Here is a 10026-nt window from a genome sequence, read left to right on the forward strand (position 1 = left end):
CTTGAAGATAATATATTATTGAAAAAATAGAAGGATTATATTCAAAATTCAAAAGTAGGATAAGATTTAAAATTATTTTTTTATTTAATATAAGATAAGATAAGAAGGAAAGAAAGAGGAGAAAATAAAAAAGTAGATAATTCCAATAAATAATACGTGTCACACATTATTATATCTAAAAATAGAACATATCGAATATAGAACGAGGAGAAACTTTTTTAGTTTTTAAGCAGTGGCGGATTCAGAAACTTTTTCCAGTGGGTTCGTTTTGATAGACTCTCACTAAATTTTTCTATATCATACAAGATTCTCACTATTTTTTTCTATTTTTTCCATACTGAGTGGGTTCAAGTGAACCCATAAAACAGAGCTGGATCCGCCACTGTTTCTAAGCATTTCAAATTTAACAAGAATATATTTGGGTTTTTAAAAGTTGTAATGTTATGTTCGTGATTAATGTTGTATTTTTTTGTCGGATTAATTGGTATACACAAACTGTGTGTATATGTATATGTATAAGCATGTGTGTCTATGTACGTATACATTATTGTGGGGCGCTAAATGAAACGTCCAAATACTTAGACCATACATAGTGGGCGTTGGATTATGGCGTAGAAGCATTTCCACGCCGGGCACACTGGCCCGCGTATGGCGTGGTGATGGAGGCCGTATATTTTCACTAGCGTGGTGAATATTGGTGAGGCCACGTGGCAAGGTTGGTTGGTGGTGGTTTATAGCCACCCCCTCCTGATTAACTCCTCCTATTTAATCTAAGTCATTCTACCCTTTTTAACCACACAAAACTCTCTCTCAACTATCATCTCATTTCTCTCTTCAAAAACTTTGGCAATGGTTCCATGGACGACCGAAGAAGACATTGCGTTGGCTACGTCTTGGCTCGCTACCTTTAACAACAAATGCGTCTCGTGAACCCTTGGCTCTGTTTTGGGAACGGATTTTCCAACAATTTTGTATTCATTAGGGGGGGGGGACACCACTCCGACCGTCAATGCACTTTATTCACGTTTTAGGACTATTCATTTGAAAAGTTCAAGATTTGAGATGATTTTCAACGCTGTGGAAAACGACGATGATGAGCTCACGGAAGACGAGTGATTCAAGTGGCTCTCGTCGACTACAAACATACGTCCCGCGTGTCTTTAAACAGGTTTCGGCGTGACAAATAATAAGATTTTTTGTTTAATTATGTTTTTGCGTTTATTGGTGTTAATTTATGTTTAGATTTAATGTTTAATTTTAATTATGTAATGTTTCATTATGTTTAGGTTTAATGTTTAATCTATACTCTCTATTAAAGGAGCTTAGACGCTGACCTAATTTTGCCTACATGTCATCTTCTTAGATATACCACATTGGCTTCGCTAACATCATAATTCCGAATTAATCTGTTTTTTGTAGATTATGCCAATTTTTTAGGAGGTAAAATTTGAAAATGCATAGGGAGTTGTTTGCCATTTAATGCATATCAGTAATCATATCAATCTTTCTTTCTTCTCTCTTCTCGATTCAAACTTACAGCCACATTTTATTTCTTCTCTCTTTCTTCTCTCTTTTCTTCTCTAATCGATTTCTAGGGTTTTGTTTTACAAAGCTTCCACACGAAAAATTTCAGCCGAGAAGAAATCCGCATCATCATCACTTCGGTTTCTGTTTTTTTTCTCTCTCTTGATGTATAGATGTTGTGAAACTTATGATTGGATATGGCGATAATGTTAGTTTCTGTATGCATTGTTTTTCGAACATCATAATCAGTCTAAGGGTTAGATCTGGCCCGTATATTGGCGGGGCAACCCGGATGGTGTGTGAGATGCAACCACCGTTGTAGCCATGACGGTGTCCAAGCCTTTGTCTGGTGTGTGAGATGCTACCACCGTTGCAGCCATGAAATGTGAGATCTAATTTGGAACTTTTTCTCCAGTTTTTACAATATTTTTTTGGCCGGCTTTATTACTTAGATCTGTGTGAAGCAGCCATTGTTGTAGTTATGTTTTAGGGTGTAAGGCGTGTTGTGAGAGTGAAGGTATGATTAAACTTCTGTAGATCCGCATGTTAAGGTATGGGTTAAGTGATTGATTTGTGTGTTTATGGTTTTTAGATACTGTATTTGGAACAGCAGTTGATTCTTGCGAAATTTGTTAGGTTGGGTGACGGCTGCATCTGGATACGTTTAAATTTCTGTTGATTATTTTTCAGAATTTGAGTTTACAGTTTTTTGTTAGCAGATGATTTGACCGAATTTGAGTGTGAAAATAAGTCTAATTTCATTATTCTTTTGTATTACATGAGTTGAAACTTGAAACTGTGTATTGTTATTGTTCACAGCTTTCTGTTGAAAGGCTGAGTTCCATGAAGAAATACGTTTTTGGATTGGGTTCTGCTCAGGTAACTACAAATAATCTGGTCTATACATTTTGTGTTGTGCTACTGTTTATTTTAATTTTTGTTGGTGATACGCTGATACAGGTGTTGGCGACAGCTGTTGTGGGATTAGTTGCTCATATTGTATGCGGACTGCTAGGACCTGCTGCAATTGTCATCGGTAATGGGTTGGCATTATCTTCTACAGCAGTTGTCCTGCAGGTAATCATTTATGTCTCAAAGTGTTTAGGGTTTTGGTATTTTGTTTATATCTTTTGATTTGTGTGTTTGATTTTGGGGGTGGTTGAGTGTTTGTTATGGTTTAGGGTGATGAAGACATTCAGCCATTTAATACCTAATTGCTGCATAGAGAGATAGATAGATTGGTTCATCTTATTAATTGTTTTTTAATATTGTAGCGATGGTTGGGCGGGTGACATGGAATTTTATGAAACCTGAAAAACAAATGTATATGGATAATCCTGATGTGAACACTGTAAGTCCCTCTGCACACTCAATATGCAACTTTTTATGGATTATTTTTATTTGACATGCATTTTTATTTTTTGTTAGCTTCAGCTATGTGAGGATGATGAGTTTATTGTGCTGACATATGCTGGTATCGGGTAAGGGTTTATATGAAATGGCACTATAATTTATGCCATGCAATTATTCTTTCTTAATCTTTTGGATCATTACTAAATTATTTTACTTTCATGTGTTTAGGGATTGCATGTCAAGCCAACAGTTAATGGATTTTATCCATGAGCAATTGATATCGGTAAGTTTGAGATAACTCATGTTGTCCTTAAATTACATCAGGTTAGAGTTGACGTTGTTTGAAATGTTTTTGCTTATAAGTTGAAGTCACTTGCAGAGGTGACGTTGTTTGAAATGTTGTTGCTAATAAGCTATTCCTGTCCAATATGGTTGATTTTTACTATACAAAAAAATTGTGCATTTCAACCGCAGCCCGTTTTCATTGCATAAAAATGGCCACTTTTAACATCAGTTCGAAGTTTAAATCATTTAGTAAATAATGTATCAGTTTTGGTTTTGCTTTATCTCAAATCAATTAAATTGATCAAATTTAGTTTATCAAATTTTATATAGTAACGGTTTGAATTCAGGATTCTATTAAGGGAGATTAGAGGATCACCTCGATTTGCCTATGTGTCACGTTCTTAGCTATTAAGGGAGATTAGAGGATGACCTCTGTTGAAGAAGCAACCAGTGAGAGTGTTTTGGTTGAAAACTTGGAGGGGTCGGTGACGTTGTCGAGGGTTGTCAGGAAATGCTAAGTGATAGCATTTCCTGACAACCCTCGACAATGTCACCGACCCCTCCTAAAAATTCTATCAAAACACTCTCACTGGTTGCTTCTACACCAGAGGGTTTCTTTTTATTACCTGAACCTGTATCATCTCAATTGTGTTGACTGACCCTATATGTGTTGTTACATTAAGATTCAATTAGGATTTTTTTGATGGTGAAAATTGATCGGTTCAGTTTTGATCACCTTATATGCTTTTGTCATCTCAGGCTATGATGCCGAGATCTGGCGTGTTGTTGCAACATGCCCTAATCGTTGCCGGCTGTCGTTCGCGGCTGTTCTAGGTAGCGTTGGGTGTAATCGATGTTTGGTTGATGATAATTAGATCGATGTCACCTAAGGGATATTCAGTCAATGATGTTGATGAGATGCTTCTCACATTAGACTAAAACTATGATGAAGCAAACGTCTGCCCGAATATAAGCGAGTTCTGACATTTTCAAATCATTTGTATTACTTTAGAAAATCATTTAGTGTTGACTGTGTTGATGAATAAAAATGAATTCAAAGTGCACTTTTCTTGGGCTTTCAACATGAGGCTATAATGATTTTGCAAACTGTGTGAAAATTGAATGAAGATAGCATTATGGTATGGCAAGGTTGTAGGATGGCAGTTGTTCATGCAACCTCTCTTGCAGCTATGGTGTTGTCATCTTTATGCACAATCTGAGCCTGACAGTCTGGCAATATAAATGTTTTGCAACTTCACCATGAATAGAGAAGAAAGAGAGAGTTGGAAGGAGATATGATTAGTTCTGAGTGCATTAAATGGCCAAAACAACTCCCTATGCATTTCAAATTTTGCCTCCTAAAAAAACAGATTATTACCTAAAGCTGTATCATCTGAATTTTGAACTGCTTTGATTGAACCTGTATGTGTTGTTACATTAAGATTCAATTAGGATTTTTTTTGATTTTGAAAATTGATCGGTTCAGTTTTGTTCACCTTAGATGCTTTTGTCATTTGAGACTATGATGGTGAGATCTGGCGTGTTGTTGCAACATTCCCTAATCGTTGTTGGCTGCCGTTCGCGGCTGTTCTAGGTAGCGTTGGGTGTAATCGATGTTTGGTTGATGATAATTAGATCGATGTTACCTAAGGTATATTCAGTCAATGATGTTAATGAGATGCTTCTCACCTGAGTCTAAAACTATGATGAAGGAAATGTTTGCCCGAATATACGCGAGGTCTGACATTTTCAAATCATTTGTATTACTTTAGCAAATCATTTAGTGTTGTCTGTGATGATGAATAAAAATGAATGCAAAGTGCATTATGGTGACATTTTCTTGTCCTTTAAACATGAGGCTATGATGATTTTGTAGATCTGAGTAAAAATTGAATGAAAGTAGCATTATGGTATGGCAAGGTCGTAGGATGGTAGTTGTTCATGCAACCTCTCTTGCAGCCATGGTGTTGTCATCTTTATGCACAATCTGAGCCTGGCATTCTGACAATATAAATGTTTTGCAACTTCACCATGAATGACCTTCGCTGATGCTGTGAGGACGCCAGTAAGATTTTCAATTTTTCGTTTGTAGATTGGTCATATAAATTGACGTTTAGACCTGATTCCTGTTTTGTTTTACATGTGGTCGAGTCGCTCTGGTGATTTTACCAACAGTTCTTGGTCAGTTAGATCCATTGCATGTGATGTTACTACCGAGGGACGGTTATTATATACAATATTATTTTGATTAAATTGTATTTATAATATGATCAGCATGGACTATGTGGGATATCTTAGAGGTTGACCCGTAAGAAAAGTGAGGTCATCCTGTGAGAGATGACCTCATTTTGCTTACGTGTCAAGTTCTTAGCTATGTCACATAGTTCTTACTGATGTCATAATTCCGATTTAATCAAAATACTATTGTATATAATGATTTTGTAGATTAAAGTGTCCTTTCAAGATGAGTTTATGTTGTTTTCCAAGAATTCTATGGTTGGCGCTGCTCCCAGAGTGGTGATATATCTATCCATCTATACTATCTATTAAGGGAGCTTAGATGATGACATAGAATTGCCTACGTGTCATTATATTAGCTATGCCACATTGGTTCAGCTGATGTCATGATTCCGAATTTTTTATAATATTATGTATATATAATCTGTTTTTTTATTTGTTATTAAATTGAAAAATGCATGGGGAGTTGTTTGGCCATTTAATGCACATCAGAAGTAATCATATCAACTCTCTCTTTCTTGAAAAGGGATCGTGTATAACTGTTGTTACATCTATACAAAAAAAATGGAGTTTGGTTGGTCTGAGATGCCTATTTAGTTGTATGTGATGACGTTGGTAAGTTTTCCAATTTTTCATTTGTAGATCGGTTATATAAATTGACGTTTGTAACCGATTCATGTGTTTTGTTTTACAGGTGTTTGATTGGCCAGTTTACTGTGAATTTGGTTGAATCATCGTTTGTAAATTGGTTCGTGTGGCCATTGATATACAGTGACGGTGAAGATGTTAAGGTTGAAGCAACTGTCTCCTACAGATCAGCTGGTTACTCTCAATTCTCGATTGTTGTTCAATCAGAAAGATAAGGTACTTTTTCCATCCCTGAAGATGCTCTTGGTATGTTTGTTCTTAGTCGTGATTGGTAATTTCAAGAATTTATAGTTTGATAAATGTTTCATCTTTTTTGATTCGTTTTGTTTGCGGTAATGATTTTTATTTTGTTGTAGTGTTTGATTTGTTTTTTAATTATTTTGGTTGGCTGATACACGAGAAATACAGCCAAGAAGCGGAGTAACAGTACAATTGACACCACATCACACAGACCAAACAACAATTCTTCAGGAAAAACTGGTTAGTGCATTCAGAAGTTAATAATCTGAATTATGGATTGGTATTAAGATGTTTGTAAATTCGTTCAAAGTTGTCAACTGATGTTTTGAGATTCTTGAATCAGTGAAAATCCGGTGCCATATAATTAAGTACATTTTATACTTCAAGCTTTCTCCATCTATTTGCAGGCGAATAGGTTGACTCGATGAGGTATGAAAAACAAGATTGATAAATTTAGTGAAAATGTGATTGAAGGATGATAACCCAGTATTTGAGGATCTCATTCTATAGCCTCGATAAATTCAGGGGTGTTTTCAAATAATGCTTCCTAGATGTTTGAAGACCGACAAATGTCCACAGAATCAGTACTGTCACACCCCCAAAATCCACCCGCGGAGTATCACCGCTTGGAGGCGTGACATGACCAGGATCAAGCCACCAATCATATTGAACATAGCATTTAAATATTAAAAGTAGACAACAAAACCCATCACAGTTTAATTGGTGTTCATCAAAACGTAATTTGAGTAGCGGAAGCATAAGTATGTAAACCCAATGTAAATCATAAGTTCAATTGTTTAAGCGTTTAACATGGCATCCATGATCCATGTCCCACAACGACCTGCTCCTCCCTGTGCAAGTTCCATATGTACCTAAGGTCCTGCAAGGCATGCAGCAGAGAGTCAACAACTAGTTGAGCGAGTTCACAGAAAGTAAGTTCAAATTAGCAATATCGTATGTTCATTTAGTGGGGGCTTCCCATGTATGTATGTACTAATAGTGGGGGTTTCCCATGGTCATATTTATTACTAGTGGGGGATTCCCACGCTTATCCTTACTAATGGGGGCTTCCCATATTTGTACTTACTAGACTATTCGCAACCATGTGTTCTTCTTAATCAGAGAACAGGAATACGTACAAGGTCACGTAGGATTTACGTGAGTGCCCTTCCCCGAGGACAGTGGTACGCGTGGGGTTTACGTAGGTTTTACGTAAGTGTCCTTCCGACCCGGAAGACAGTAGTAGGTATGAGTTTACGTAGGTTTTACGTAAGTGTCCTCCCGACCCGGGAGACAGTGGTAGATACTAATTTACGTAGGTTTTACGTAAGTGTCCTGACTAACCTGAGGACGATGGTATATAGTCTAGCAATAGCGTAGGTATGAGTAATTATCCAGATCAATTCTTCCAACCCAATTCCCACCCCGGGAATCCCATGCCTTGGCTGTGTGAACTCACCTTGGTTTGCTCGGCAGATACACAGAAAGTAAATCAAGCTATATGGTGATCAAACACGTCCTAGCATGGTTATCATACAAGTTAGGTTCGTATTCAAGTATAGCACGCATGTTCTACACGTATTGTACACAAGTATAATCATGGCAATTCACGTATGAGCATTAGCAGAAACAGTTACGTAAATAACGAAGTCCAAGTATCCGGCCTAATCAATTGGGCTCGTAACAGTGAAAGTCCAATAGTGTCCAAGTGCTCACGGTCTCGAGTCGAGACTAACGATTTCGAGTCGAGACTAGTCGGTCTCGGGGTGTACTGGTTTCGGGGTCTCGAGTCGCAACAAAGGAGATCTCGAGTCATCATGGTCCAGTCGAGACTACACGGTCTCGAGTCGCAACCGGACCCGCAACCGTGGTCTCGGTTTGTGCTGTTTGTGTTGGTAAGGTGGTCTCGAGTCGAGACTAAGGGTTCTCGACTCGCAACCCTGGTCGAGACAAAGTGTAACAGATTTCCTTAATTATTAGTAACAATCATTCCGTAATTTCAGCTAACAAGTTAGGCAGTTTCGAATCAGATCAATCAACAATGTTCACAGTTTCATATCATCTTCAAACATGTTCATATTATCATCATCAGCTAATCATTATAATCATACGAAACATAAACCGCAACATCTAACTATCATGTAACTGGATTCTAGACTAATCATGCCATCCTAACCCGAAATCATAATATCACAGCCGGTTTAACAAGCATATATTCGGACCAATTATCATATTGCCAATCATACATGCAGCCGATTTCATGAACACTAAAAATCGACAACATAATAAATCATGCTAACAAGAACCCTAGATCATGTAATCCGATAGATAACAATAATATCATCATCTAAACATACATATAAAACTTGAAATCGGTAAACATACTACTAACCGAGATGAGAAAGGGAATGATCCGAATCCAAGAGCTTCGATGGAAAGGGATGTTCGGCTGCCTTTGGTTCCGATCGAGAGAGAGAGAGAGTGTGTTCTAGGGTTTGTGTGTGTGAGGATGTTTGGCAAGTAAATGAAAATCTAAACCCCTAATGGGTATGTGTTTGCGAATCAAGGGAAGTGGGCCGAACCCTTTACCGGGTTGCCCTCTTGGTCTCGAGTCGGATGCGTGGCCCGAATGGGTTTGATGTTCGGATAAACGTTTGGTTTATGTAACACATATACACATTCACATATCACACAATCACACAATCATTCTATTAACATAATCACACAATCACGTAACGTTCATACAAGTTAACACGTAATACAAGAGACGGTTCTAAATACGAGTTGTCACATTATCCCCAACTTAAAAGAAATTTCGTCCCGAAATTTGGTGCGTACTCACTGAGGAAGCTAGTTAAGTTGCATGGTTTTCCTGGGGTGTCACATCCTCCCCCCGTTGATCTGGAATTTCGTCCCGAAATTCCGTGGTAGCTTCAGCCTCAGTAGTGGTTGTACTGTTCGCGAACAATTGGGGGTACTTTTCTTTCATCTGATCTTCTCGTTCCCAGGTGAACTCTGGGCCACGACGGGAGTTCCAACGAACTCGAACAAGAGGGATTCTCTTGTGCTTGAGGACCTTAACATCCCGGTCCATGATTTCTACTGGTTCCTCGACAAATCGCAACTGCTCGTCGATAGTGAGTTCCTTCAGAGGAACTATGAGAGTCTCATCTGACAGGCACTTCTTCAGATTCGACACGTGAAAAACATTGTGAACTGCACCGAGTTCAGCTGGTAGGTTTAGTCTGTAGGCTACTTTGCCTATATTCTTTCTATGATCTCGAACGGTCCGACATACTGCGGATTGAGTTTGCCCCTTTTGCCAAAACGAACCACACCCTTCCAGGGTGAGACTTTAAGTAAAACCCGGTCCCCGGCCTGAAATTCCAATGGCTTCCTACGCTTATCTGCGTAGCTTTTCTGACGGTCGCGTGCTGCCGCCATACGTTGTCGTATTTGTGCAATCTTTTCTGTGGTGTCCACTATAAGTTCTGGACCCGTGATCTGACTATCCCCCACCTCTGCCCAACAGAGAGGTGACCGACATTTACGCCCGTACAATGCCTCGAATGGGGCGGCTTGTATGCTGGTGTGGTAACTGTTATTGTATGAGAACTCCACCAAAGGGAGATGCTTTTCCCAGCTGTTTCCGAAATCGATAACACATGCCCGAAGCATGTCTTCTAGAGTTTGAATTGTGCGCTCAGACTGTCCATCCGTCTGAGGGTGATATGCTGT

Source organism: Helianthus annuus, chromosome 7, assembly GCF_002127325.2.
Source record: "Helianthus annuus cultivar XRQ/B chromosome 7, HanXRQr2.0-SUNRISE, whole genome shotgun sequence".
In the NCBI taxonomy this organism is placed as follows: Eukaryota; Viridiplantae; Streptophyta; class Magnoliopsida; order Asterales; family Asteraceae; genus Helianthus; species Helianthus annuus.